The sequence below is a fragment of the Natrix helvetica genome (genome assembly GCF_964273705.1).
Source record: "Natrix helvetica genome assembly, chromosome: 2".
In the NCBI taxonomy this organism is placed as follows: Eukaryota; Metazoa; Chordata; class Lepidosauria; order Squamata; family Natricidae; genus Natrix; species Natrix helvetica.
Window position 1 is genome coordinate 3090987 of NC_138552.1, and position 6729 is coordinate 3097715.

The following is a 6729-nucleotide window of genomic DNA, read 5'->3' on the forward strand; positions in this document are numbered from 1 at the left end:
AAAAGAGGGCTCCTTGCTGGTCCTGACTGTCTGACTGTCTATCAACTTTCATCTATCTAGCATCATCTGTCATCTATCATCAATCATCAATCAATCTACCTACATACCTACATACCTACCTACCTACATTGCTATCCTCCATTAACCATCCTCCATCTATCTATCTATCTATCTATCTATCTATCTATCTATCTATCTATCTATCTATCTATCTATCTATCATCTATCTATCTTATATCTACATCTGTCTGTCTGTCTGTCTGTCTATCCATCTATCTATCCATCTATCCATCTATCTATCTATCTATCTATCTATCTATCTATCTATCTATCTATCATCTATCTATCATCATCATCTATTTTTCTGTCTATCTATCTATCTGTCTATCTATCTATCTATCTATCTATCTATCTATCTATCTATCTATCTCTATCTCCTATCTATCTATTTATCCCGTGTTCTTCCTGGGTCAACTCAGAAAGCTCAGACTGCCCAAGGAGCTGCTGATACTACAGAGGAATTCTTCTCCTTTGTACCTCTACAACTGTCTGGTTTGGCACCGCAACCAAATCAAAACTCCGCTAGAGAGAGAAGACGGAGAGGAAGTAACAGGCAGCAGAGAGAAAGCAGAGCTGCTTAACTCAAGGCTCCACTGTTCTCCTCTCCTTCATTTGGCCTTTCTCGGTCTGCCTTCAGGGGCCATGACATCACAGCATCCTTTATGCCCTCATGGGGGTTAGCTGAGGCCATGACCCCAGGGGCCTCCCACTCCCCCAGATAATGGGGGTGGGATGTGGAAGTTCCATAACATTGGCCATATCATATCTCCTACCGAATGACCCAATGGGAGGGAGGGAGGGAGGGGGCTCTCCACCTGCTGGATCTCCAAAGATGCCAACCGAGATTATGGCTGATCCGCTTTATTCTTATATGATACATGTTATATGATACATGATATATGATGCATGATACAAGATACATTACGATACATTTTACAGGATACAGGATTCATGATATATGATATATGACATTATGTGACATTAAGTTACATTATGTTATGTTATGTTCTTATATGATATTTTGTAGTCCTTGGCTTATAATTAATTGTTTTTTAAAATTGCATAGGGGTTCCGGGGTTGGGGGGCGGGTGGGTCAGGTCAGGAGTGAGGACAGAGCCAGGTCTCTAGGTGTGGTCACGAGCAGAGGGAGCGGTAGGGAAGAGGAGGGGGAGGTTGTCGTTCCTGTGCAGGGCCTTTTGATTCCAACGGTCGTAGGGAGGGGCAGATATGAGGACAGATTGAAAACTTGCAGTCGGTTGGGAGACCGTGGGTGCTGGCTACACCCGGTCGCTTGTACCAACCCCCGCATGCTAGGTGGTCAGGAGCTCCAGACCCAGGGCCTGAGGCTGGTGCTATGCAATGCGAGGTCCGTTGTTAACAAGGCCCCCCTCATCTACGATCTAATTTCAGAGGGGGAGCCGGACCTCGCAGGAATAACGGAGACCTGGCTGGGCCACGAGGGAGGTTTACCCCTCGTGGAAATGTGCCCGCCAGGTTATCGAGCATTTCACCAACCTCGGGCCCAGGGAAGGGGCGGTGGGGTAGCAGTGATTATCCGGGAGGACTTAGAGCCGAGGGAGTCCACTGTGCCACAGACGTCCGGATGTGAATCCCTTGTTGTGAAATGGGGCCCTAGGAGACAGTTGGGCTTGCTGATAGTATACCTGGCTCCTCGCTATACATCAGCGGCCCTGCCCGAACTCCTCGAGCTGATCGCATCGGTGGCGGTTGAGACCCCCAAACTTTTAGTGATGGGGGACTTTAACCTGCCATCAGTGGGAGAAGCATCCGAGGGGGTTCGGGAGTTCATGGCTTCCATGACAGCCATGGACCTGACTCAACTGATTCAGGGCCCGACACACGAGGGAGGGCACACCTTGGACCTTGTTTTTGTCTCTGGCCAGTGGTTGAGTGATCTGGGAGGAGGGGACTTAACCATCACTCCCCTGTCATGGTCAGACCACTCACTCCTCCGACTTGACTTCCCTGGTGCTACCCCCCGCTGCGGGGAGGCGGAACCGGAAAATACTAGATGGTTCCGCCCCAGGCGCCTGATGGAGCCAGATAGGTTCCAGATGGAGCTTGGGCCACCTTCTGCGGCCCTGACCCGCCCTCGGGTAGAGGACCTGGTGATCGCGTGGAACAATGCGACTACTGGGGCCTTGAACCGGGTGGCGCCTTTGCGGCCTCTCCGGCGGCAACGCTCCACCCTGGCCCCTTGGTTCACCGAGGAGCTAAGGGTGATGAAGCGCCGCAAGAGATGCCTAGAGAGTCGTTGGAGATCCTCCCGTTCCGAATTTGACCGAACACAGGTACGAGCCCATTTAAGGACGTACCTTGTGGCATTGAGAGTGGCCAAACGCCAATATTGTGCCACTCTCATTGCATCCGCAGAGAACTGCCCTGCCGCCCTGTTTCGGGTGTCCTGCTCCCTCTTATTTCAGAGGCCGCGGGAGGCCCCTTTACAGGGTAGGGCAGAGGAATTTGGGAAATACCTGCAGGATAAAATCGCTCAAATCCGGAAGGATTGGGTCCCTTCCAGTGGTCCTGCAGAGGCGTCCGTGGCGAGTCTTGAGAGTCCTATCTGGGAGGAGTTTGACTTGGTTGCCATCGAGGATTTGGACAGAGTGCGTGGACGACTGCGACCTACCACATGTTTACTGGACCCGTGTCCCTCCTGGCTTGTACTGGCATCCTGGGAGGTTACACGCGACTGGCTCCTGGGCCTAGTGAACGCTTCGATGGGTGAGGGGTCCCTTCCAGCCGCCTTGAAAGAGGCGGTGGTGAGACCCTTGCTCAAGAAGCCTTCCCTGGACCCTACGGAGCTGGCCAATTATCGTCCTGTCTCCAACCTTCCCTTTTTGGCGAAGGTTGTAGAGAGTGTGGTGGCTTATCAGTTTCCACGACATCTGGAGGAAAATGATTATCTAGACCCGCGCCAGTCCGGCTTCCGCCCTGGGCACAGCACGGAGACGGCCTTGGTCGCGTTGGTGGATGATCTCTGGAGGGCCAGAGATAGGGGTTGTTCCTCTATCCTGGTCCTATTAGACCTCTCGGCAGCTTTTGATACCATCGACCATGGTATCCTGTTGCGCCGACTGGAGGGGTTGGGGGTCGGGGGCACCGTTTTACGGTGGTTCGGCTCCTACCTCTCCGGCCGGATGCAACGTGTGTTGACAGGGGAGCAGAGGTCGACTCTGAGCCCCCTTACCTGTGGGGTGCCACAGGGGTCGGTCCTCTCGCCGCTCCTGTTCAACACATACATGAAGCCGCTGCGTGAGATTATCCGTGGTTTCGGGGTGGGATACCACCTGTACGCTGATGATACTCAGCTGTACATTTCCACCCGGAAACACCCCAACGAGGCCGTCGAAGTGATGTCCCGGTGTGTGGAAGCCATACGGGTCTGGATGGATGGCAACCGACTCAAGCTCAACCCCTCCAAGACGGAGTGGCTGTGGGTCCCGGCCCCCCGGTTCAACCAGTTAACTCCATCTCTGACCATCGGGGGCGTGCAACTTGCCCCGGTGGAGCGGGCGCGCAATTTGGGCATCCTCCTTGATGCCCGGCTGTCCATGGATGACCATGTGGCGGCCGTGGCAAGGGGGGCGTTCCACCAGGTTCGCCTGGGGCGTCAATTGCATCCCCTATTGGACCGGGATGCCTTGCGCACAGTCACTCATGCGCTGGTGACGTCTCGCCTGGACTACTGTAACGCTCTCTACATGGGGCTTCCCTTGAAATGCACTCGTAGACTACAGTTGGTCCAGAACGCGGCCGCGTGGGTAATTATGGGGAGTACAAGGTACTCCCATGTGACACCTTTCCTGCGCGAGCTGCACTGGCTCCCTGTGGTCTACCGGGTGCGTTTCAAGGTCTTGATAATGATCTTTAAAGCGCTCCATGGCTCAGGACCTAGCTACTTGTGGGATCGTATCCTGCCCCATACATCCCTGCGACCAATTCGCTCGCACAGAGAGGGACTCCTCCAGGTGCCGTCCACCAGACAATGTCGGGGGGCGGCGTCTAGGAGTAGAGCCTTCTCTGTTGCGGGCCCAGCCCTGTGGAATAACCTTCCCCCGGATATTAGGACTACCTCTGACCTCCGCTCCTTCCGGATTAAGCTCAAGACCCACCTATTTCAAGTAGCTGGCCTGGCTCAATCATAGTTCGTTCACACTGCTCCTGACGGGTTTTTTAATTCTGCGACTTTGGGAATTTTATTAGGGGATTTTAAATTGTGTTTTAACTGTTCTTACTCATCTTCCTTCCTCCTCTATGTATATGTATTCGTTTAATTGTTTGTGTATTTTTCGTATTGTTCCTATGTGTTTTGTTGTACGCCGCCTCGAGTCCTTCGGGAGAGGGTGCGGCTTAGAAATAAATTTTATTATTATTATTATTATTATAACAGTTTGTTCAGTGCTAGTTCAAGTCTACAACGGCACGGAACAAAGTGACTTATGACCGTTTTTCACACTTATGACTGTTGCGGCATCTCCACGGTCATATGATCAAAATTTGGATGCTTGGCAACTGACTCACAGGAGGGACGTGATCCCATTTTGTGACCTTCTCACCAGCAAAGTCGATGGGGAAGCCGGATTCATTTCACAACCATGTGACTAACTTACAGAACAGAACAGAAGAGAGCTGGAAGGGACCTTGGAGGTCTTCTAGCCCAGCCCCTGCTCAAGCAGGAGAAGCTACACTATTTCAGATCAGGGGCTCTCTAGTTTCTTCTTGAAAGCCTCCAGTGATAGGGCTCCCACGATTCCTGAAGGCAGCTATTCCAGGGGTTAATTCTCCTCACTGCCCGGAAGTTTCTCCTTAATTCCACTCTAGGGATTCACTTAACAAAGGTGGCAAGAAAGGTTGTAAAATGGGGCAACACTCACTTAACAACCGTCTCGCTTAGCAACAAAAGTTTTGGGCCCGACTGTGGTCGCAGGTCAAAGATTCCCTGCATTTTAGTTTCCTTGTAGATGGTCCAGAATCTCTTCCTTTGTGAGATGGACAACTGGCTAACTTAGATGAAGAAAGAAATAAAATTTGTCATGAAGTTTTTTGTGATTCAATGCAGCTCCTGGTTCCAGAGCTGAGTTTGCTTCAGTGGCTTTAGACACCGGTAGCTTTTCTGTTTCGGAGTTGCTTGACCTCTTCAGCTTTGAACGACCTTCGTGGCTTCAGATCTCCCTGCGATCAGTTTTGCACCTAACAATTCCTTCTTTCTTAAGGGGTTACAGGGCATATCAAGGCATCTGCGGTTTCTCCAGAGATTTGAGCTGCCCTTCACTTGCTTGGACGTTTCCTGGATTGGACAAAAACAGTTTCATTACTGGAGGAGACTTTCTGCATGAAATAAAAGATAATAAGTCAAACACACACCACTCAACCAATGGGAAGGCACCGCATAAGTATGAAGCGTAGAATAATCCGAAGCATATATTCTGGTAGAGAGAAGTTCCCTGAAGATGGGCTCCAGCAGGCGCCCTCAGAAGACTGGACGTTTTGGTTTTTCTTTGAAGACATTTTGCTTCTCATTCAAGAAGCTTCTTCAGTTCTCTTGGAGGTGAAGCGAAACATCTTCAAAGAAAAACCAAGAAAGTCCAGTTGCCTCTTGAAAAAGCACCTTTGGCAGCCGGCGAGGGTGCTTTTCAGCTTCGCCTAGGAGCCGGGGAGCGGAGGTGGGGTGGCGCGGGACAGCTTTGGGCTGTCCGCCCTTTCGCCGAATGGCTCCGGAGGAAGGAGCTTAGCTGGAGAAGTGCGGCTGGATCCTGGTGGTGGGGGATTCATCCTGATCTCTTTGATCGTCATTAAAGGAAAAGCAGCAGACTCCTGTAAGTTTGTGTTCAACTTACTTGAATGGAGATTAGAGGGGGGTGTCTGGGCACCCCCCACATAGGTATCTTGTCATTTAACCTATATTGATATTTTTTCCAGACACGCAATAAAGCATTCCTTAAAATATGACTTTTAAAAATCTTGCCGGCCTTCTTGTCATATATTAGATAAGCATGCCAGCCAAATACCAGATCATAACCCTCAATATTCAATATACTATCCTCTGTTAGGTTAATCCAATTGCTAATTGTTGTTAAAACTGCTGCTTCATAGTATAATTTTAAGTTGGGCATTTTTAAGCCTCCTCTTTCGCGTATATCTTGCATTATTTTAAGTTTTTTTAATTTCCTTCCTGCCCAAACAAAGTTGTTAATACTTTTCTGCCATTCTTCCAAATTTGCGTCTTTTTTAAGTATTGGTATCATTTGGAAGAAGAATAGAAACTTGGGCAAAATATTCATTTTAACTGCAGCTATCCTTCCCAACAAAGTCAATTGTAATTTTTTTCCAATTATTCATTTCTATCTGTATTTTATGCCATAATGGTTCATAATTGTACTTATATAATTTCCCATTTGAAGTTGTAATATAAATTCCTAAATATTTAACCTTTTTTACTATCTCACACCCTTTTACTCTTTCTAATTCTTTTTTTTTTTGGTTCGTAGTCATATTTTTAGCTATCATCTTTGACTTCCCTAGATTTACTTTGAACCCAGATACTTGACCATATTGGTTAATTATATTCATTAGACCTATAACTGATTCCCCCGGCTGGGTTAAAGTTACAACCAAGTCATCTGCAAATGCACTTACTCTATATTC